Source organism: Odocoileus virginianus, chromosome 20, assembly GCF_023699985.2.
Source record: "Odocoileus virginianus isolate 20LAN1187 ecotype Illinois chromosome 20, Ovbor_1.2, whole genome shotgun sequence".
NCBI lineage: Eukaryota > Metazoa > Chordata > Mammalia > Artiodactyla > Cervidae > Odocoileus > Odocoileus virginianus.
The window spans coordinates 53963003-53987822 of NC_069693.1; the positions used below are offsets into that span (position 1 = coordinate 53963003).

The following is a 24820-nucleotide window of genomic DNA, read 5'->3' on the forward strand; positions in this document are numbered from 1 at the left end:
GGCCTCCCTGCCCATCACCAACTCCCAGAGCTTGCTCAAACTCATGTCCATCGAGGCAGTGATGCCATCCAACCACCTCATCCTCTGTCGCCCGCTTCTCCTCTTGCCCTCAATCTTTCCCAACATCAGGGTCTTCTCCACTGGGGCCAGAGATGGTATAAAATGAGAACCTCAGCCTAGATTCCACCGCTGTCACCAGCAGGCTGCATGGGGCTGGTAATGAGAGCAAGCCCCTGACTCGGGCAGCATGTGTGTGACCCCCTCTCCCATCACCTACTAGTGCGGGATCTAGGGCCACCGGTTACAGTTCTCTGAGCTTTGGTGTCCTCATCCTTAAGATGGAGACAGTAACACCCTCTATTCACAGACTTGCCAGGACTGAATGATGTGCATATGTACAGAGCAAGCCACTTATGTCAGCCGTCCTCACAGTAGCAGCAGCACCCTTCCCTGGGCACTAATATTTCATTTAAAAAAAAGAGAGATGGGTTGGAGCCACGTGGATATTGCCCAGAGGTCGGACAGATGTAGAAGAGATAACTTTAGGTGATGCTGTGATCGCCATGAAGCCTGTCCAGATATAACATACCACAGGTGGATTGAGCTCATTGGTTTAATTCAGACCTGTCAGACCTCCAAAAAAGCTAGAGATTTGAAATGAATCAAACAGGTTGACTGCCAAGGGCTAGGGGGTGGGGGGCATCACATCCCCATCCAATGCCATCTTGTGGAGAACTGCATGGTGCTGGGTAAATGTGGGTGTTTCCTGTAAAAGGTGACCCAGGACTAAGACCAGATGCCAGGGGGTTATGAGCCAGGCGATACAGTTTCCTCCTCAATGAATGGAGCAGAGCTGGATCAGGGCCGAGAGAGGCAGCACCCTCGATCAGACAGCTTCTCAAGGGACGGCTTCCTTAAAACCAACCTGCAAATCTGCGATGGTGAGTGATGGTCTCACTTCACTTGTTCAGAAAACACAGTGGAGAAGTTGTTAAACAAAATGACTCTGAGACCACACCTTGAATTTCATACCTTGAACTGCTACCTTGTTTGTCTTCTGAGAAACTTGGAACACTCAGCCCAACTCTGAAATGACTCGACCCGATCTCACAGTCATACCATGACCAGGGTCGGGGCCTGAGTGTGTGGCGCCCCCGTCCACAACAGACGAGTCAGTCGTCCCGGGGGTGAATGCCAGCTTATTTACCAGCTTGCAGGCCTGCTGCTGCCTCCTCCCTTGCCGCCCTGTGGTAAGCCAATGAAGCAAAATGATGATGAGGACCCCCTCCCCACTAGGGGTCTTTTGGGAGTGGACAGCAGGCTGTGAGAGAGTCTTCTGTGACGTCATCCTTGACTGTCATGGCAAAACAAGATGCTGTTTGCCCTGCTTCCTCAGCTCACCATCCTTGTCTCCATGGGAACACTCATCGCACCCCGACTGCCCAGGTAAACGACTGGCTCCAGGTGTGACTAGGAGGCCCTCATGAGCGGCACAGTGCCTGCTTATGTCTGCACCATCCATGGCCCCAAAGGTGCTGTCCTCTGCGACGGCCGCGGGCCCCATGTGGCTACTTGTTTAAATCAGATTAAAACTCCAGGCCCTCAGTCACACTCACCACCTTTCTGGTGTTCGGTAGCTGCGGGTGGCTATGTAGGCACGGAACACTGCCGTCTCTCTGCAAAGTCCCGTGGGACGGTGTAGATACAGCAAGGCCCAGGGCAGAGTGGGGCAACCCAAGGGAGCAGGGGCGACCCCTGGGCTTGGAACCTGGACGCAACACTCCTCACCCAACACTCACTGAGACTTTACCGACCTCATCTTCACTCCCAGCTTTCCTTATTTTCCTCCGATTGACCATAAAGTTTCACAAACAGTGTGAGAACACACAGCCTATGTAAAAGCAGGATTTGGTGCAGGACGAGTCCAGGTGGACACTGAATCTCTCCCACCTGTGAAAGTGACACATCCCAGCACAGCACGCACCACTGGTGCTAAATGGGAAATGCGATCAGATGTCCTATGTGCTATTTGTCAGGCGCTGCTTATGTGGCATCATGTCTAACTCTCACAGTTCGTACTGGGACTCCCATTTTACAGATGAGAAAACTGAGGAACAGCAGGTGTGGGTGGCCACTGGTCACATAGTGAGCAAGTGTCAGAGCCTGGCCTCAAGCCATGAGCTTTCTCCTATGGGCCTGACACCATGTCACGTGTAGGACACAGTTACATTCCCCCAGAGAAAAGTAAATGAGCAAACAAATAAGCATCATCACAGGATCCAACCATGGGAGTTGAGGTGGCTACCCACTGGCCTTGACACCGAAGGACTCAGGCTGCTGAGGAGGGCCGTGGGATTATTCACCCCTGCCCAGGAAGACCAGGGTAAAGGGGACGTGTGTGCCCCGTGGCGGTTCAGTAGAGTGCTGGACCCAATGTCAGCGCTCCACGGGCTGAAGCAAACAAAAGGTGGAGGAGAAAAACAGAGCCAGTGCAGTAATGATGCTCCTGATTATTATAACAAGACCCTCACTGAAGGCACACTGGAGCAGCCGCTACAGAAAACAGCGCGGAGGGCACCACACACTAGAGACAGCGCTGCCACGGGCCCCGGCAACCCCGCTCCTGAGCACACGCCCAGGTGAAGCTGCGGTGTTAGGAGACGCCTGCTTCCCTATCTGCACAGTGGCACCCGTCACTGTAGCTGAGACACGGCGACAGCCCAACTGTCCGCAGACAGACGAGCGGACGAAGGAGACGGGGCACATGTGGACGGCGGAGCGCTCTCAGCCATAACCAGAGCAAAATGACGCTGTCTGCAGTGACATGCTAGAGAGCATCATGCTGATGTGAGTCAGAAAAAGAAAGGATATTACTGATATGTGGAATCTAAAATCTGACACAAATGAACATACCCACAAACCAGGAACAGCTTCTCAGACACAGAGAACAGGCTTGTGGCCACCAAGAGGGAGTTTGGGATTAGCAGGTGCAAATTTATATATGTATATATACATATACATATACAGGATGGAAAAGCAACAAGGTCCTCCTGTATAGCACAGGGAACTATATTCAATATCCCAAGATAAACCAAGATGGAAAAGAATATGAAAAGGAATATATATATGTATGTAACAGTCACCTTGCTGTGCAGACATTGACAGCACTGTAAATCAGCTACACTTCAACAAAATTTTAAACATTTATTTAAACACCCTCATCACACTGGCATCTACTCTCTGTAAAGTGCCGATGGTACCACACTGCTACAGCCCATGCCGACCCACACGGAAGAACCCCGCCCTCTCGGCTGCAGAAGGCACGAGAGGCCTCAGCACCTGCCTGCGTCCTTGACCTTCTCCGTGGGTGCTGCGCTGACTTCTCAGTTTCAACAAGACATGAGGAATGAGTCTGGGTGCTTCAATTCTTGGAGCAGATGAGCCACAAAAGAACATCACTCTGGGGCAAAAGTCAAGGCTGGGTTTACTCATCAAAAAGCTGCCAGAGACCTCCATGGAGGGGGGCACGGCGGGGCGGGAACCGACACACCGAGGCTCTCGAAGGTCCGCTGCCCCCAGTCAAACCACTCCTGGGGTGCAAACCCACCAGATGTTTTTGTTGCATGATATTACTGGAGAGGGCGAAATATAGTTCTGATAGCACCTTTCAGTTGGCCGAACAGGCAGGCGAGAGGCACGGATTCAGGGAGGCAAGGCGAGCCAGCAGGGGTATTTTGAAAATCAAACACTTCCCCCAAAACAGGACTGTGTCTGACTGAGGGAAGCCCTCCCCCGAAGCCTGAGACGGCCCCCACTGCCTCGGGGGAGGGCTGGGGTGCCAGTCTGCTGTTGCCTGCCCAGCTGATCCGTCCTTCCGGCCCCACCTGGGGCTCCTCACCCTGCAGGATCCCAAGCCCCCACCCTGAGGGGTGACATGATGTCCCGTGGATGAGCCGCATCCACTCAAGGTCCCTGAGCTAGTTTCTACTCCTGCCTCTGCCTGGAAAGCCTGTTCCCTCCCTTCTTGGATCGGAAGAAAAATCCACCTATCTCCCTGGTGTAGGTGAAGTCTTCCCAAACTCCCCATCAGCGCTGAAGGCACTGAGCTCTCCGTGTTCTGTGCCCCGACTCCTCAGCACTGACCCAAGCATCCTACACACAAGAGTCTCTCCCTCAAGACCCTGGACCACGAGTGCTTACAGGCAAGGGTGACATTCAGTTTCTCTTTGCACTTGGGAGTAAATACTTGCTGAATGAGGGGAGAGATTTCTCGGCTGTCTGTGTGATATGAGGCACAGTCCCTTGGGGATACCATGCGATCCAGAACAATGCATGTTCTAGGACCTGTCTTTTTCTGTGGCCTGTGTATACTTGTGTACCAATGCACACACTGTGCACCAATGCGCATGCACGCGCGCGTACACACACACACACACACACACACACAAAACGGCCTCTCAAAGGACTGACTGAAAAAGTTACAGGATACGCGGCAACATGGATTCTAACACCCACTGTAACTCAGAACTCTTTCTGAATTAAAGACCCCAGCCCTTCTTTTCTGAAGCCCTAGGGTAGCTTCTTTCCAGAGACAGGGAAAAAAAAAAAAGGACATGTGTGCAGACACCAATGCATCCATGCTGAGTATTCAACATTTGAAAGGCTCTCATTTCAACCACAAGCTTTCAGAATCCCGTTTTCAAATTCCGTGGAAGGCCTGGGTAAAATGCGTTCAGTTCAGATTCTGGCTCTTCCAACGTGGCGTGTGAAGGTTGCCAGCAAAGGCTGAACGCAATGACGCCTGTGCAGCCCAGCTCCCTGTTCCTAATTCACATGCAAACTGCGGGCTGAGCCCAATTAGCTCAAACTTGTTTGTGCTTTTTGCTGTCGCCCGCTGCCCACCTTCCTTGGACTCCTCGTTTCGGGTTATTTGTTCAGACTTCAGCTCCAGACACACCACTGTGATTTCCTTTTTAATAAACACGATCCAGTGAGTAGTGGGAAACAATGAGCGACACCTGCACTCTATTATAACTCCGCGTTCCACCCACAAGCGCTGGGCTATGAATAAGGGAGAACCACCCGTCTAAAAATAGTAACAGCGCTCTCCTGGCAACACAGCAATCACAGGACCTCAGCTCCCGTGAAGGACAGAGTGCCCCACTGCCCCAGCATTTTAAACAGGGTAGGGGACTTCCCTGGCAGTCCAGGGGTTAAGGCTTCACCTTCTGATGTAGGCAGCGCAGGTTCGATCCCTGGTCAGGGAACTAAGAATCCACATGCACGGTGGCCAAAAAACATAAAACAGAAGCAGTGGTAAAATAAGTTCAGTAAAGACTTTAAAATGGTCCACATTGAAAAAAAAACTTCAAAAAGATGAACAGTGTAGGGGCACTTCTGGGTGGGGCAGCTATTGGCTGTCTGTCCAGGGCCACGTGCCTTGTGTTGTCCTGGGCTGGGCTGCAGGGGAGCTTATTCCACACCAGCAAACAGCTGGGCATTCCTGAAATCTCTGGGCTGGGTAGAGCTCATTAACGCCAGAGCAGCAGCTGGAGCGGGCGGAGGAGTGGGCTCACAGATGTGTACCCAGACTCCAGCGGATGCCTACAGTGAACATCCCGAGCACCCGATGCATGCACGGGACCTGTGCACGGTGCTTGGGATAAACACCAGTGAGCCCAGGGGTCTAAGACCCTGTCCTCATGGAGTTTCCAGTCTAGCCACTCCCCACCTGTGTCGCCTCGGGCATGCTACCTAATTCCATCGAGCCTCAGTTTCCCACCTAGGAAATGGACTAAAAAAGTGTAAGTTCCAGCTGTTCAAAGCCTGGAATGGGTTGGCAGTAGCTGTGGTGGTAACAGCCACCCTCATTTTTTTTTCTTAAGTAAAAATCTCCTCCAACGTATCTATTACCTACAAAGAGAAAAGTGAGTAACCGCACAGGGAAGGACTCATTAGACAGCCAACTGACCAAGTGATCAAGGTCAACATCACCTCACTGGTACTCTACTAATCCTTTGAACAGATGGATACAGAAGACAGCAGTATAATTTCCATAATACCCTTGCTTGTAGGTTTTTAAACTGTGGTGATATACATAAGAAAACCTGGCATTTCAACCATTTTGAAGTACACAATTCAGTGGCATTAAATATATTCACGAGGTTATGCAACCATTAATTCCCAAACTCTCTCACCACCCCCACAGAGAATGGGGATTGCTTTTGAACACAGATTCACGTTTGGACACCGAGGTTCTTCAAACAGAGGCTTTGGCGGCAACGGCATCCATTCAGCCTCTCACAAACCTGGTCGATCGATCGCTTCCTCTCTCTCCAATCCACTTCTAATCCATTAAAAAAAAGCTGCCCTCCAACCACCGCCAGCCTCTGACCCCTTCTCACCACTGCTGTCTCTCACCCAAGCCACCATTCTCCACCTCCGGGGTCCCTGCTTGGGTCCTGGCCACCCCAACCCTTCACCGTGCACGCTCAGCGCAGCAACACCTTTGGTCCTGCTGAGGGCCGAGTCCGTTCATGCCACGTCTCTGCCGGAGACTCTGCGAGGGGAGGCCGACGTCCCCGAGCCTGTGTGCCCCAGCCAGACGCTAATGCCCAGGCACCCTGTCACCCCTGCCCCAGCTCCACTGCACAGCAGCTGCCTTCCCTGCCACCTTTCAGACCTGCCACCCCAGCTCTGACCCCAGGGCCTTTGCATTGCTGTTCCTTCTGTCTGGAGAGCTCTGCCACCAGCCTATCCCCTCCTTAGATCTCTGCTCCAACGTCACCTTCCTGGGACATGCCGTATCAAATAGCACACCTAGCGTTCCTTACCTTCCCCACTCTACTTATTTTCCTACTGTGATTATGAGCATCCTTTCCAGCCTTCAAGAGATGACCTCTGAGCACCAAACCCCCTATCTTGCCCTGCCTGAGACTAAGGAGAGGTTCCCCACCCTGTGACGGGGCACCTTGTTAGGCATCTCCAGTAGAGGGCGCCAGGGGGGCACGGGAGGAGTCCAGGCCTGTGTTCTGAGAAGGCACCCCCCTGCGGGCAGCTCCCCCTGTCGCCCCAGGGCCCCACCCCCAGGGCCCCTTCCCAGCACACCAGCCCCGCTGGCCGACTGCCAGCGACGCCCACGGTGGGGCACCTCCCACGGACAGCCCTCCCGGGCCCCACCAGCCCAGCCGCATGCAGCCCTGCGGGAAACCCCGGCTCCACCCACTGGGCTGCGGCCTGCTGACCCCAGTCCTGGGGAGAGCGGTCCCTCTCTGCTCCTTCCTGGGCTGTGCTGCCTGCCGCGGCCCTCAGGGTAGGGGCTGCCCCCGTCTGTAGCCCTCACTGGTCAGCAATGCCCTCCTACATCTTTCTACTGAAATCTCCCGTCCAAGTCACTGTGTCTTTTGCCTGCTGATTGAATCCTGACTTAGAGCCATCAGACTGTGGGAGAGTCTGAGTCTTCACGTCCTCAGGTTTCACTCCTGTTTTGAAGACTTTATCTTTGCTTCTATGTGTTTGATGGGTTGATAAACCCTGGTGGGTAGGTGAGGAAGAAAGGAGAAATAAGGAGGCAGGGTGGGATGACAGGACGGTGACCCCTGACTCCACGTGACACCATGGCCCAAAACAGGGCCAGGGACGTGGGAAGGACTCATGGAAGAGGGGTCGCCAGCTCATCTCCGAGCCCGTCCCTGACTCCCGTCTAACACCTCCACTGCTCCAACCATCTGGAGTACTGAAAACACGCACTGCTAAACGCCGGAACCAAACGTTTGGGCCTGCCCTGCGGCGCTTGAGGAAAGACAGAGACAGTACCACAGACAGAAGCAGAGGGAGGAAAGGAAGTGCCTTCGGACCAGACCTGGAACTTGTGGGGCTTGTTTTCAGGCTGATGGTCACAGCAGGGTGGGAACAACGTGCCGCCCCCACCCCGCTGGCGCTGCTTCAGTCTTCTGCGCCTGGACTGGGGCGGCTGGTCTCCGGTCTCCTTTCTCTTTGATTGGAGAGCCTGGCTGGGCTCACCACCTAATTTCTGGGGTGAATATTCATTTTCCCATCGACAAAAAGACCCACCAGTAGGCTGTGAAATGAGCATTTCACGAAAGCACAAAAAGCTCCTGGTAATTAAAATGCCGCGGCGACTACAGTGACGAACTACACTCCAATCTACTGAGTTCATTTCATAACCTCAGAAAATTATAAAGAAAAACTGTTTGGAGATTAGAAAGCTCTAAAGGGTTTTTTTTTTTTTCCTCTTTGATTCATCGATCAAATCTTGGTTCGCTTACAATTTCATTCTCCTCCAACTGTTTTCTCCACTGTGGCCAAGTGGCTTCAGAATCACACTGGCCATACCTGTCTGCTTGCAAAACAAACTAAGAAGAAAGCAAACAAAATTCCAAAGCCAAGACTTACAACTACCTACTAAAACACATAATAAGAATATAATACAGATAATGAAAGAACACAAGGGTATTTAATACCAAACCCCCATGCAAATAACAACTGTCCATTTCAATTACTGCTTTCTTTTTACCTAGGATTCTAAATAGGACTACAAGAAATTAGCAGAGTAGAAACGCATGGCACTGGAACGCAGCAAAAACAAGGTATCTGAGGGTCAAAACGGGTGTCCCTTTCTCCAGAGGACACACACGCAAAAGCACACGAAAAGATGTTCCACATGATTAGTCCCTGGAAATCAGAATCACAGTGAGACATCACGTCACGTCTGCTAGGACGGCTGTCACAACACGGCAGAAAAAAAGAAGGGCTGGTGAGGAGGGAGGGGTCATACTGCTGGAGGGAATGTAAAATGGTACAAACGCTTTGGAAAACTGTTCGGCAGTTTCTCAAAACGTGAAAGCTGCAGCTTCCATGTGACCCAGCAGTATCACCCCTAGATATATATGCAGAAGAACTGAAATCAGAGACTCATACATGTATTTGTTTGCTAAAATCAACAGCAGCATTATTCAGGTAAAGCCAAACGGTGGAAGCAATCCAAATATCCAGCAATAGGTGATGGATAAACAAAATGTGGCATATATATATAATACACACACACACACACACACGCTGTGGAATATTACTCAGCCATAAAAGGATGGAATTTTGATACATGCTGCAATGCAGACAGACCTTGAAAACCCCACATTTAGCAGAATAAACCACTGAAGGACAGACACTGTGTGATCCTGCTTTACATGACATGTTTACAACAGGCAAACTCATAGATGCGGAAGGCGGAACAGGCGTTTCCAGGGGCTGCTGGGAATGAGGAGAGGGCAGTTAACTGCTTAATGGGTGCAGTGTTTATGTTTAGGATGGTGAAAAACCTTGAGGCATAGTTAGGGGTTATACAAAACTCTGAATGTAGTTAACGCCAACGATTCAATTCATACACTTACAAATGGTTACAATGATAAGTATTATATTATGTACATTTTACCATAATAAAAAAAATGGGTGCCAGACACAGGAGCACTGAGCCAGCACTGTGTACTATCTCATAGGAGATCTCGCCAGGCCCTTGTTCTGGACCTGTTAACTCTTACTTTGCAAACAATGCCCATAAACTTGATTAACTGGATTCCTCTTCTTGCAGCTTGGTGACAACTCACTCATGAGACCTCTGCATATTTTAGTAAGGATGGCAGATACCTGAGTGGAATGAAGAAAATCAAGGTGACTCAAGTTTCCCTGATGGGATCCTTGGGGACCCGTGGCTCAGCACCACCCAGAAGCCTGTTAGAAAGGCAAGTTCCTGGGCCTCTTCTGAATCAGAATCTCTGGGGACAGTGTTTGAATGACGTCCCAGGGGTTTTCGAGGCTGCCAAGGTGTCCTCAGGGTTGCACTCTTGATTAAACCTGAGCCCTCATCCTAAGGGTTTCCTAACTGCCTCTGGGATGCTCCATCTGAAATAGTGCTCCCAGCCTAGTCCATTCAGCTGGAGTCCTGGGTGTCTGAGCAGAGAGGCCCTGCTTCCCAGCCCACCTCTTTTTAATTGCTCGGGACACCTTGGACCTGTGCTCCCCTAGGCTTGCCTTTGCACACTTGCATGCCTCCGGCTGGACTGCCCCCAGAGATGGGTTCTTGGTTAGAGTCAGACTTGTGTCACGCTTTCACATCATCACGACCCCCAGACACCCCTCACTGCCTATAACCCACTAGTATCCAAGTCAGGAGAAAGTCTGCCTCTGTGAATTCCACCTCCTCCGCCCATCCCCTTCGGCTCCACAACCCCAGGCCTTTTTGGTTGGCACAGAGGGATGGTTTCCCCCACGGAACTAATTGTTTTTGCCTCTGGTTTCTCTCCGGGGCAGTCACAACTCTGTGTAGCTGCCAGAGTGAAGACTAACTGTGATCCAAGTCTCACTAAGAACCTTGTGTCTCTAGATCTCAGTAAGCAGGTATTCGTGTCCTGAAGGCACAACTCAGACACTAAGAAATAGGTGTCGGTCAAAGTAAATTTTCTAGGAACTCTGCCCAGAGTCTGCTCAATACATCTTTGCTGTGAACAGCCAGGACCAGAGCTCAGACCTCACTGCAATATTTATCATATTCCTGACACTCTGCTGAGCACCCTGTGGACATCACCTCACCAAACCCTCAGGAGCTCAGGAGGCAGGCACTAGTCTTGCACCCATTTTGCAGATGAGCAAAGTGAGGCTTGAACAGACGCAAGCAACTTGCCCAAGGTCATCATAGGTAACGTGGGGGAGCCAGGAATCAAAACAGGCAGCGTGGCTTTTTGGAACCTGCCCTGTGAATCACCAGTCTACACTGCAAGCATGATTTTTTAAGTCAACAGATGAGCAATGAATGGAAGGTACAGAAATGAATGGATGGTACATCAGTTTGAGAGGAGGAAAGGAGAGGATGAAGTTTCTAGAGAAGCAGGTAAATGGTTTGGATGGAAGCAGCTGTGACCCTCCAAATCCATGCCCACAAGAGACATCTCCCCTGAAAGATGAATTCTCCTCCCCCAAGAGGACAAGGGTATCTGCCACGTGGCACCGGAGGAGCGGGCATCTTAGATCAGTCTCCCTGAGGAATTGGGACCTGCCAAGCTCGGAAATGCCGACTGAAAGGGACTGCTGGTAGAGGGCAGCCCCCCTCCCACCAAAACAACCCTTTCTGGCAGGAACTGGCCTTAATGACTGTTGGTTGCATTTCCAAAGAGGCGAGGGTGGGGAAGACTGAAGACAATATGGCACCCCGAATGCTGAGAGCAGGAGAAAGGCGGGCACTGTGGAGCAGAGATGGTGAACTGGTTTTTATCCTGGAGCGCCGGCTGCTCCGACTCAGGCCGCCACCTCTGGATCGCTCGGAGCAAACACCCCTGTGTACTATGCAGCTGCCCCACTCCCAGCAGGACCTGGGCGGAGCCCCAAACCCACACCCCAGCCCCCAGGGGAGAGGAGGCCGAGCGGGAGAGGGGCTTCCCTGGCCCGCAGGGTCTGCACAAGTCCAGACAAACTCCCCGCTGTGCGGAACTCAGAGTGAGGAGACAGCTCTACTGACCTAACAAACTAACTGAATATTAGAGAAACCAGTCGCAACCAGATGGTTTAGAGAATGGCCAAAAGGACCGAGACAAAATGCATGAGTACCAAACAACACCTGTGTTGAGCAAATACTGCAGTAAGTACCTACTATGGGCAGGGCGCTGCGCTGGGTGCTCAGAGCACAGTGATTCCCAGGATGGGCTGTGCTTCAAAGGCTGCCATGGAGCAGTGAAAAATACCTTGGAGTCAGAGAAGCTGGGGCGAGAGGCCTGGAAGAAGGACTTCTCGTATCCCGTGTAAAGAGCTGAGCTCCTGTCTGTCTCCCCAGGTGGATGCCTCTTTGCGTAATGAACTGAGGTCAGCAGTTGTCCCCAGGCTACCGTCTGGGGCATAGCAGACATTCAGTGAGTGCTGGCAGAGCTGAGAACAAGTGAGTCAATGTGACAATCAGCATGTGAAGGTCAGAGAAGAAATCACAGGGGAAATGTCTTGAATGACGGAATGAACATACACTATACCAAAACTGGTGAGGTGCAGCTAAAGTGTTGCTTAAAGGGAAACGTATAGCTTGGTAGTAAACACATGGGTGATGCCAGATGACCCACGGTTTTCTGGCCCTTGACGGTGGGCTTCCAGGTGGAGGATTTAACTTCAGGTCCTCAGAGTCTAGAACAGTGCTTGGCACACAGCAGGTGCGTGGGAAATAGTCCTTCAATGGAATGCAAATGCTCCAGTGTGTTCCCCGGGTGCCGTGATCAGCAGTGCTTCTGCAGTGGGAGAGGCACTGTGCATCGGGTCCCACCTCCCAAGTAAACCCGTCGGGCCCGCTGCTGTTGCTGCCGCAGCTGTGCCCACTCAGCCTTCAACAGGAACCGGCGTGAACCAAGCCGAGCGTCAGCCGCGGCGCTGGGCCCCTCCCAAGGACCACCTCATCCGAGCTGCACAAGTGGCTGCTGTTATGACTCCCCATAAAACCATAACAGTGCCTGCTGGTTGCGCTGATACAGAAACTGATACGGAAACTAAGGCCCAGAGAGGTTAAGTAACTTGTCCCACATCACACAGCTGGGAGGCAGCAGCACCGGGACTTGAAACCAGACAACGCGAATCCAGAGCCGCTGCTCTCGACCACAGTCAGAGGCGGCCTCCCACTCAGCTCAGGGACAAGCGTCCTCCTGGTAAGGCGCCCCCCCTGCGTTCCGCGAACACCCCGCGCCTCCTGCTATTACTGCACTGCCGCCCTCACAGGGCCGGTGGTCTGCTGCCCCGGCTCTGGGTTTCTCAAAACAGGGGCCGGGGCTCAGCGCCGGAGCAGTGCTCAGAGAGGTGACTGAACTCAGCTCAGCTGGGGGTGGCGACGGAGGGGAACAGCGCTTCTTAAACTGCAGTGTGCAAACACGTCACTGGGAGCCCTTGTGAAAATGCAGATTCTGACTCAGCAGGTCTGGGCTTGGCCTGAGATTCTGCAAATTCCCATGTGTGGCTGATCCTGGTGGTCCACAGACCAGGCTTGGAGTAGGAGGATGTGGGGAGTGGGTGGGAGGGAGACGAAAGGGTAGAGTCCGGTGACACAGCTGCCTTTGGCTCTCAGCAGAAGAAGCTCCTGATTCTGGGATCCCAGGTGAATTGGTTCACTGCTTTTGGCCTCAGTTTCCTGATCTATCAAATGGGAATGACTGAACCTACCTGATCAGCCTTATACCTTATAGTTATGCCTGGAGGGGGGCATGGCAACCCACTCCAGCATTCTTGCCTGGAGAATTCCATGGACAGAGGAGCCTGGTGGGCTATATTCCAGGGGTCACAAAGAGTTGGACATGACTGAGTGACTAACACATATAGTTACTGTGGGGATTAAATTAGATGACTTGAGTGAAAAGGCCAATGCAGATTTGACAGCAAACAGCAATCATATTTCTTCAATCTGAGAAACTCCTTTGACATTTATTTGTTCATTCGTCTTCCTTGTAGAATTTCTCAAACCTTTTTTATTTTCTTAGATTGTGTATTGCCTCCTCTCTCTCATAAACACACACACACACACACACACACACACACACGCACAGAAAGAAAACAGTAATGACCTCAATTTGAAGGTAGCCTACCGACTCGATGGGCATGAGTTTGAGTAAACTCTGGGAGTTTGTGATGGACAGGGAGGCCTGGGGTGCTGCAATTCACGGGGTTGCAAAGAGTCGGACACAACTGAGTGACTTAACTGAACTGAACTGAACTGCCTTGTGTGCTAAGTCGCTTCAGTCATGTTCGGCTTTTTGTGACCCCATGGACTGTAGCCCACCAGGCTTCTCTGTCCATGGGAGTTTCTAGGCAAGGATACTGGAGTGGGTTGCCATGCCCTTCTCCAGGGGATCTTCCTGACCCAGGGATCGAACCTGCACCTCCTGTAGCTCCTGCATCGCAGGCAGATTCCTTACCACTGAGCCACAGGGGAAGCCCCCAAGCCTACCGTGGACTGCCTTTATTGCAGTATTTCCTTCCCTATTTTGTTGATAATTCTCTTTCTCCTCATCCCAACGGGGTTAATATCTATATCAAACGAGGAATGTGGGATTTTGAAGAGGACCCTGAGATGCCAACAAATGAGAGTTCAAAAATCCAAGGAGGTGATCAGTATCTTCTGTTAGACTAAACAGGGGTGACCCAGATGTCACAAGGAACCTAAGCGTGTCAAGCTATCCCAAACAAACCAGTCTTGTCTGGACCAGTGGGAGTCCTGAGGGCAAAAGGGGAGAGCCCACCACAAACCACAGAGACACTCTGGGGGTAGCTGAATGAAGAAAGGAAAAGAGACCAGCCACAGCCTGAGTCAACGCAAATTTCTCCCTGATGTTGGTCTGGAAGCCAAGATGGCATCAGACAAGTAGACAAAACCAAACCAAAAAACCTAGATGCTCAACAATTCTCCTTGAAAGCTTACTGCATCTTTTAAACTGGTGGGGGAACGGGCCAAGAAAATCCACATAATAAAGACAAACAGATCGAACTTCTTGAAGGCTCTTCTTTCTGACCTGTTCTGCTAATGGCTGAATACAAGCCAAGTCTGGAAAAGATGAGCCTGTTAACCTCTTGGGTAGTGATGTTAAAAACACAGTAGAAAATGTTTTGGGGACAGAAAAGAAAGTATAATAATCATGATCAGAACAGGACAAGAAATAATCCCGTGCTATCACTTGTCCATCAGTGCTTTCCAGGCATGCGAGCTACCATACCTCCATGAGCATCAGGTCCAACATGGGCCAAGTACAGTCCCTGGACCTGGGAGTTTGGATGTCGGACCCCAAGTCCAGGATCCTGGCTCACAGCCGAAGACAAGGATAAGTGTCAGTTCTGGTAGGGGAGATACAGACACGAAACCCCTAGGAAAGCTGTCCTAACTTCTAGAGACCACAAGAACTGGGGACTGTACCTATAGTGTGACACTGGGTTTTGTTTGTACAAGGAACTTTTTCTTTCTTTCTTGAAAGAGAAAATAGAGGTCTGGGAAGACAATTCTTTCCCCAAAACTTGAACACAGAATCTTTAAAATCATTAGTAATGCACTTGTGGCAACTTAAGACATATGCTCTTTATACCAAATGCCAATGTCTTCTACACATCATCACCCTTGATCCTCACAATAACCTGATGAATATATACGATCATCTCTTACCGATGGCCTCAGAGCGGTCTCTCAAATAACTCAGAGTCACGCAGCAAGGAGGAGACACAGGACTTAACCAAAGACAGAGTTCTTAATCGCCAAGCAAAGAGGACAGAACCCAAGGTGGAACGTACCATGCAGACCTACAGAGATGATGCCTGGAACAGTGATGACAGGTCTAAAGACACTGACATCACAAACGAGGCACATCTGGGGGGAGCCCGCTTCAGGTCTGAGGCCGTAACCAAGCCCACCAAACTAAAGACGAGCACAGTTGGCTCACGGACCCCACATCAAATCATTCCGATGAGACAGTTATTCCTTCTGTCTTGATCAAGCCTTTGGGCTGAAAAGCATCTTAGTTTGGTTTACCTTCACTGCCTCTCTGCAAGTTGCTCACCTCCTTTGCACGAAGGGGAGATAGGCCTTGGGCTTAGGATATTCTCTCACAATAAGAACTACATGGAATTAATAATACAGATCTGTTTTCATGGTAGGTAGTTTTACCCTTATCTTTTTTTTCCCTTGGCAAATCGTATTGATTTCCCCTTTATGATGGTGATAGGAAACTTCCTTTTAAAACAAAGTTAATGAAACTGTGAAGTTATTTAAAGATAAATTTTGGCATGAGTTACATCTTAAAGAGCTTTAAATCTTAATTAAACAGGTAGAGGGAGACATGGTGAAGGTGGATGAAGGCCGACAGGAGCTCGGAGAGGAGCAGCCAGACCTGCAGCAGAAGGCCAGCGACCACGTGGGGCTCGGACAGGCCGCGGGCCATCTTCCTTTCCTCCATGGAATGCACACAGGGAAGGTAACAGGGCAGCGCGGGAGCGAGCACGGCGGCGGCTCCCAGGGCTGCTGCAGGGCCGGCCCACACTCACCACCCACAGGGCGTGTCTATGCCCCGGGCGGCTCACACCTGCGGCTGCAGGGTCACCCTGCAGACCTCATAATACAGCGATCAGCAGAGTCATCAAGGCTGCCAAATATAGACAGATGTACACTGACAAATTTAAATATAAACAGAATCAAACATATTTAATAGGGTGCTTTTAAAAGATTAACTCAACTGTTAATCTTTGTTTATCTGTTAGGCAGGTAAACCTCAACTATCCGCAGAACTGCGTGATCTCAACAAGCTAAGACAGCCAGGATTCTGAATGGTCTGTGCCATTTTAATGCCTGACACCACAAACTGATTAGCAGGGAGGTCCAGAAGCAATGGACGATGTCTGACTAAGGTTACATGTGCCACGGCAAGCCGACTCTAAATAAGGGCGGGGAGAGACTTAACATTTAACTTACTTTTCATTCACGGGGAACTATTAACCCGTCCGCAATGCGGAGACCTGGGTTAGATCCCTGGGTTGGGAAGATCCCCTGGAGGAGGGAAAGGCTACCTACTCCAGTATTCTGATCGGAGAACTCTGGGGTGTACAGTCCATGGGGTCACAAAGAGTCGGACATGACTGAGCAACTTTGACTTTTTAACTGTTAATGGTACTGAATAGTCAATAGTCTTCACTCTGACTGGGCAGCTGCAGATTATTTTCCCAACTGTATTAGTTATCTCCTGCTGCGTACCAAGTGACCACAGAACTGACTGGGCTGAGACAGTTTAACCATTTATCACCACACACACTGTGTGGGGGTCAGAAATTTAGAAGCACTTTACCTTGGTGGTTCTGGCTCAGGGCCTCACACACAGTTCAAGTCAAGGTGACAGCTGGTCTCTGCCGTGCAACAACGTGAATCAGCTATATGCGTGCATATATCCCCTCCTTACTGAGCCTCCCTTCCATCCAACATACATACACTACTATACATAAAGTAGGTAAGCAATGAGAACATGGTCTTTAGGACCGGGAGCTCTCCTCAATGATCTGTGGTTGTCTAAGCGGGAGGGAAACCCCAAGCAGAATGGATGTATGTCTGTGTATAACTGATCCGCCATGCTGTACCGCAGAAGCTAACACAACACTGCAAGGGAAACACCCCCCCCCCCCCAAAAAAAAGCTAAACTAAAAAAGGATGACAGCTGGGTCCGCAGTCACCTGAAGGGTGACAGCTTCTTGGCGGTCTCGGCACATGGCAATCGGCAGGAGGCCTCAGTTCGTCCTCATGTGACTGCTTGAGCGTCCTTACGGCATGACAGCTGGCTTCTTCCAGACTGAATCATCTCAGAGAATAAGGCCGAAACGTCAACATCTTTCATGGCAGAGCCTCAGAGTTCACGTGTTCTGACTTCTGCAAGATCCTCCTGGTTACAGGTCAGCACTATTCAATGTGGGTAAGGAATACCAAAAACTGATAATCACTGGGGCTACACTTCTCAGTGTACATTTGATTGCTGGCCCGCCTACCTTAAATCTAGGTATAGTAGTTGCTGAACTGTGATTTAATGGAAAAATGAATTATAAAACAGGGTGAAACTGAAGGGTGCTAAAAATTCTAAAATTCACCCATAATCAGTACAGAGTGCCAATAACTAACAAAACCCCCACGGTAATATTACAGCTTTCTCAGAACACTAAAAATAATCCCTTCTCTCAACTTTTCTCCCGGGTTTGACAGCCTGTTTTGGCTACAGTCCATCTCGTAATGGTCTAAGGTAAACTACTGCCTAACTGGTCTTTTTTTTTCAGAATTCCAGGCTGAGTAAACTTTGGAGCCTCCTGAATAATGTCTGAGAGTTTGTGCAGTTCTGTCCTTTCTCAACCGCCTCCACTCTGCCTCCCAGAGCTGTTCGTCTCATTGATTTTTCTTTGTTCCAAATCCACATGAAATAAACTGAGTCTTAAAAAGTGAACAGAATTGTCCACAAACATGACATCTGCTTTGCCACTTGAAGCAACAGGGCTGACTGGAAAGGGTTTGGAAAAAAAGCACATGTGTTCTGCATCCTCATCTGTCAAGGTTCAGGTTTCCCACGATCCTCACCCTTGTTTTATTTTCTGCCCTGACCCTCTCACCCCACACTGTCCTCCACTTCTTCAAACAGAAGGCTGAAGATGGGGAGACTTCTGGGACTTCTAATACAAAAGCAGTTATAAGTGAAGCCTTCTCCTCTCAGAGGAATTCATCATACAATCTAGAGGAGACCATTTCTGATGGACCCCTGATATGCTGGAAAACTGCTATTCTTGGCATACATTTTCCTCATCACTTTGTCTTGAGAACCATCCCATGATGCTGAAATAATTATTCATATGCCTAGAATGTAGGGGAGGAAAGATTTGGGGAGGTAAGTTGAGGTCCCGAGGCTACTAAATGGCAGAGGTGAGTGAGGCTGGAACCAGGAGTGTTTTGGCGATTCTTCCCAGAGCCCTGATCAGACTGGACACTAAACATGGTGGACAGACAGCACGGATCAACACGAGTGGATGCTGGTCCTGTCCTTGGAGAAAGGTCCTGAAGTTTCCCTTCTGTGAACTTCAGGTAATGGATCACACAGGAGAATCAGGGGGGGTGTGGGCACCTGAGTGGCCTGAAGCAAGACTACTAATCAATCATGAGGCATTTGCTATTCTAAGACCGGTAAGTCTGCCCTGCTGGATACTGGCTGAAAAACAGCCAAAAAACAGTCCTGCTCTTTCTACATCATCATGCAGCCTTAACAACAAAGTTATCACAGGGCCCTTCGTCCTGTATAGAAGGACAGGGTTCAAATGTACAGTGAAAAGTCCTGCTTTACCCAAACCTAGGATTTTGGGCACCTACCACATTCTTTATCACCTTCAAAAAACGTCTAAGACCCTCTCCTCAAACTCCCAGGATTAAGTCCTCCAAGAAGAAGGAGGGCTTTTTGCTGGTGCATCCTGGGACAGTAGCGACAGCGAGCTCTTTCTGGACGCACCCATCCCTGGGCACGGCAGTCTCGCCCCAGCAGCAAGGGGTACTGCAGGGCACAGCAGCAAGTGCCCACCAGTGGAGCCAGGGCAGCTCCGAGTCGTGATCTGCCAAGAGAGGGCCTCAGATCTTGCACACACTGCCCAACGCACGGGCCCTGCTCCTTTCAAAAAACGTAACCAAAACAAGGCCTTTATTTGGGTCAAGGCTGTGGTCACTCGTTAATCTGCTCAGTTTTCAGGCTGTTGATTATCATGAAAACAGTCATAAGCGAAGTAAACCAGAGAAAAACAAATACTGGATAGTATCGTTTATATGTGAAATTAAAATATATATATATTGAACTCATAGGAATAGAAAGTAGAATGTTGGTTGCCAAGGACCGAGGAGTGGGGGAGATGGGGAGATGTTGGTCAAACTTTCAGTTATAAGATGAAGTTCTGAAGATTTAAAGGAGAGCATGGTGACTATAGTAAACAGTATGTTACTATGTACTGGAAAAAAGAGCACATCTTAAGCTTTCACACACACACATGTAACTATGCAAGGTGATGAATGTGTGAATTAACGTGACTGTGGTGATCATTTCACAACACATACATATATCAAATCATCACGTGGTATACTTTAAATATATACAGTTTGACCAGTCAATTATACCTCAATAAAACTGGGGGAAGAGAAATGGAATGCAAAGAAAGTCACTTTCAAAGAACAAGTTCAAAGTCTGCTGCACTGGTTAACATGTGAAATGAATTTGATTTTTAACAAATACCATTTATCTGGAGAGAAAGAAAACCTTGAGAACATGGTATCCAAGAAGAGAGAAGAAAGAAACTGGTGTGTGTCATGACAGTGCTGGCTTACACATTCCGGACCAGCTTCTTCAAAATACTTATCTAGGAAGTCTTAATGATTACCTAGTCATTCATCCATCCATTCCTCCATTCATTCATTCATCCACTCAGTAAATATGACAGTTGTTGTTCAGTTGCTCCGTTGTGTCTGACTCTTTGCGACCCTACGGACTGCAGCACGCCAGCTTCCCTGTCTTTCACCATCTCCCGAAGACTGCTCAAACGCATGTCCATTGAATCAGAGGCCATCGAACCATCTCATCCTGTCTTCCTCTTCTTCTCCTGCCTTCAATCTTTCCCAGCAGCCCAGTCTTCTCCAATGAGTTGGCTCTTTGCCTCAGGTGGCCGAAGTGTTGGAGCTTCAGCTTCAGCATCGGTCGTTCCAATGAATACTCAGGGTTGATTTCCTTTAGGACGGACTGGTTTGATCTCCTTGCTGTCCAAGGGACTCTCAAGAGTCTTCTTCAGCCCCACAGTTCAAAGGCATCAATTCTTTGGCACTCAGCCTTTTTTATTATCCAGCTCTCACATCATATGTCAATTCATGTGTCACCTCTCACATCATATGTCAACCATATGACAACAGTTACTCAGTAATTCTGCACACTGATCTTAGGGTCTCTTCGATCAGCAGGCATACCTTCTCCCCTGAAAGCTCACAGAGCCTCATCAGCTGACTTTACAAAGTCCAGCCGTTGGGAAGAGAAGTGATTCTCTTACGGTTTCATGTCCAGCAAATGGAGTTAGGAAAGATGGTTTCTCCAAGGACCAAGCCCTCTAGAGAAGAAGCCATCACACAGCAAAAGAGAATTGGCCAAATCCATTTACAATCACAATCTAATAATACTTAACAGCACCCTATGGGATAGGCCTAAAGAAAATTACGGGAGTAATTACAAGCGTCCACATGAGTGATAATTTAATCATCCTCCTTGGTGTATCTTTCTTCTTGAGATGGATAAGCTGGATTGCACTAGACAGGCTTCCACCTCTGCTCCTCATAAGCCATGTGACCTTGGAAAAATCCCTTCAACTCTATGTTTTTTTCTTTTATACTTTTATCGTCTGTGAGGAGGAGGATATCATGGAATAAAGGGTATCATGTATATAGAAAGGATATCAAAGGCTGTCACAGAGTAACGTTCTACAATAACAGTTGCAGTGATACAGACAATTGTGAAGAACTTTGAGAAGCAGAGATGGAAGGTCCCCCTGACTCCATATTCCTCCTGCTCATTTTCTCTGCGTCTGGCTGGTGAAAGAGATTCCTTGAAGATTCCTGGACTCACTTCCATGATCCTGGAAGTGCCAGCCAACTGAAGGCCCCAGAATTACCCCCTCTGATTTTTGAGCTGGAGTGAGCAGCACCAAGCGAGCTAGAAAGAGGACTGATTAGAATCAGGAAGCCTGACCCCTAGGACTGCTGGCCAGCAGGCTGGACTGTCTCATCAGATCATTTAAATGAGTATGTGATTAAGTTTATTAGATGCCACTTAAAAAGTTACAAAGAAGGCTAAATAAAATATTGCATAGAGAGCCCTTAGCACATAGTAAGTACTCCAGTAAATGTTAACTAAGATGGTGTTTATCATGAGAAAAGAGAAGACAAACATGCTTATTTTACAGAATTTTTATCATGATTTAGGACTTAGGAGTGGTTTAAAAAACCTGCTGACCTTGTTAGCTAAATTACATTAGAAATAACAATCTTGTGTTAATCTGATACTTTCCAACACTTCTGTGAATACTACTAAGTAACATTTACCAAGATTTCCAAAATCATGGAAGAATATACCGAAAGGTATATTTTCAACTGTACCTCCAAGTGAATCCACCAAGAACAGATGCCACACCAGAAAAGAGTGTGTGTGTGTATGTGGGCGGGGGGTGCTGCTGGTGATGGTTCTTCTGTGGATTGAGAGCTCGGTCTTGTGGACACAGTGGGGGAAGGAGACGGTGGGAGGAATTCAGAGAGCAGCCTGGGAACATCTACATCACCATGTGTAAAACAGACAGCCAGTGGGAATTTGCCGTGTGATACTGGGACCTCCACCTAGAGCTCTGGGACAACCCAAAGGGGTGGGACGGGGAGGGAGGCGGGAGCGGGGCTCGAGAGGAGGCGACCCGTGTACACCTGTGGCTGATTCATGCTGACGGCATGGCAGAGACTCACACAACACGGTAAAGCAATTATCCTGCAATAAAAAATTAAAATTAAACGAGAGCTCGGTCTTTATTTGTTTTAAATAATCAGTCAGCATTTGCTGACTTTGAGTAGATTCTGTGCTCTCTCTCCCCTGCCCCCCCTCTTCCAGTTTACTTCCTACTCCTTTGGTTTTAAAGAAAAACGCTGGCTCTGCTCACAGGAAAGTGGCAGCCGATGTAGGGGCCCAGAGGTGAGTGCCAACGAGGTTATTCATTTTCATTGGAGTGACTACCATGCCTCCAGTCTTTCTTCTAAAAATGCACAAATTAACTCCTTTCTTTCTTCCCTCCACCCTCCTGCACTCCTTCCCTTTCATTTCCAGTCACAGGCTGTTGGGAAGTAAACGGGTCTCTGCACTCCTTCACTTTTTGCAGAAATGGCTCCCTTCACTTACAGTTTGATATTACACACTAATTTTACTCTTGGTAAAAAAGTAAGGCATGCATGGCTGATAGAAGAATGTTCTATCTTTAGTAAACTCTTCTAAGAGATCATACCATTATCTGAGTCTTTTTTTTTTTTCTTTTTAAACAAACAGGGATCTACCTGATAAATTCTTAGGATTCTTCCAGGATAAGGGTTTGTGAGTATGCATCTATGCTTCTTTTTATTGGTTAAAGAGAATTTTTGGTTTTAGACTCCTTCCCGTGAAGCTCAGTTAAATGTTCAAGTTTTTAATTTCTTTAATTTGTTGGCCATACCAAGCAGCAGGCGGGGATATTAGATCCCCAAATTCCCTGCAGTGGAAGCTCAGAGTCTTAACCACTGGACTGCCAGCAAAGTCCCAAACTCAGTTAAACTTAATGCTGGTAGAAATAATTTATTTGTGTTCTGCCTATATTCAACTCATTTTTTCATTCTAATTAGTTTCAGGTAAGTTCTTTGAAACATAAAATAAATAGGTCTAACTGCCTTTTCCATGTAGAGTCAGAATTCTCTTGTGAGTCACGTCAAGTCCACTTTGGAAGAAAGTGCGGCGTCCGTTGTTTGAAATAACACTGTTTGCTTGGGCTTTTTCTGAGCCAGCTGGCCCCTCCCCGTCCTGGTGGGCATTTTCTCCTCCTATGGCAGAAGCAGGAGCCCTGGCGGCACCCCTCTGCTCAGCCCCCAGGGGCATCGGGCAGCCACGACATGCCGTCCTGGGCACTCCCATCCTTGGCACGAACCAACCCGGAATCGGGATTACCTGGCGATCACCTACCAGCCAGCCCGGACCACGTCTACTCTTCCTCTTTCTGGATAAGGCGGCAGCTCAACTGTCGAGATGGAGAAGGAATTGGAAACCCACCTCCAGTGTTCTTGCCTGGAGAATCCCATGGACAGAGGCGTCTGGTGGGCTGATGTCTATGAGGTCACGAAAAGTCGGACATGACTGAGTGACGAACACACACTAACTATCCAGAGATGTGTCCTTTCAAAGAGGAATGGCTATTTTTTCTCTTTTCTCTTGTTTTCCTTCTTCCTTGACTTTAAGATGTGGAATGGACTTGTGGAAATGCTTTCCATACGCTGCCTTATTTTCTCTTGTATTTGGGACTGCTTACAGTAACTCGGCAGAAAAGCGGCCAACTTACTGCACCAGACTTTTAAAAGGTTCCTTTCTGGTCTTCTATTTTGAGGACCCTCAAAGTGGAAGAATGTCAAACTTGGTATGAAATAACCACCCAGGATGGAGTTTGAGGTGTTAAGAGGAATGGTTTATAAAAAGCCTGGTTAAATATAGGAAGTACAGCTGCCTTCCAGGTAACCTGAGATCTGAACACCCAATATGGATTTAATGGTGGCAATCTATTTGGCCCATTTTCACAGATATATAATATACTGCACCTATTTTAAGATCTGGAGTTTTTCCTCCTTAGCTATTTCTCAGCTTGACCAGAAAATATTTCTTCTAGCCTAACTCATGTTCCACGATGATCCAACCATGTGTTCCTCACCTTTATTTTTTCTGTACTAAAATAAATACATTCTTAACTATTTTACATACTGCTAATATATTTTTTTAAACCCAAATGTTAAATATTTCTTTATGATTTAATATTCTACCACCAGAATCCAAAACCCAAGTTTGAGTATTTTCCAGTCTTAAAAAAAAAAAAAACTTTAAATAGGAATTTTAATGAATAGATGCCTGTGTGGCATTTTTTAAACATTTCAATCTGTTATGATTTTAACTATCTTAAAAATCCTGCTTTTTTCTCTTCCTTTCTCTGGAGCTCTGTTTCCTCATCTGTAAAATGGGGCCACTGCCGGAGCTGTAGGTGACTTTAAGGACTTAACCGGTAATCTGTATTTGATGCTTGGCACACAATGAGCTGCTGATGCACGAAGCACAGCTTCTGGCATCTGTTTGGCTAACCAGGCAGTCCTCGGTCATGGCGGGCCAGCCCACCCCAGCTGTGGCCCACCCATCCCACAAACTCTTCAACACACCCCAGCTGTGGGATCGGCAATTAATCATTTTAGAAAACACTTCGCTAATTTCCTCTGATCCCACTACTACAAATAGTTGCAGGTTTTCGTCCAGGTTCAAACTTCCCATGGCCCTCAGGGTGGAAAGATGAATTATTTGATTGCAAGGAGAAATAGGAGCCCACGTGTCAGGCTGCTTTGCAAATCAATTCGCCTAACCCCAGAGATGCTCCTTCCGACTTAAGATATACGGCTTTACAAGGAATTTGGCAGCATCCGTGGCTGCCGTGACAGAGGGCAAGGTGCATGCAGATGTAATAT

At 48.7% G+C, this 24820-nt stretch overlaps 1 protein-coding gene and 1 long non-coding RNA gene across 2 annotated transcripts in view; one reads left to right on the forward strand and one right to left on the reverse strand.

The window, feature by feature from the left end:
- WWOX (WW domain containing oxidoreductase) overlaps window positions 1–24820 on the reverse strand; it is an 895414-nt gene that overhangs the window by 359287 nt on the left and 511307 nt on the right. The window lies entirely within an intron of this gene.
- On the forward strand, window positions 16041–17989 carry LOC139029955 (uncharacterized). Its single transcript, XR_011482301.1, has 2 exons — window positions 16041–17445; window positions 17821–17989. It is a non-coding gene; the product is annotated as an uncharacterized lncRNA (long non-coding RNA).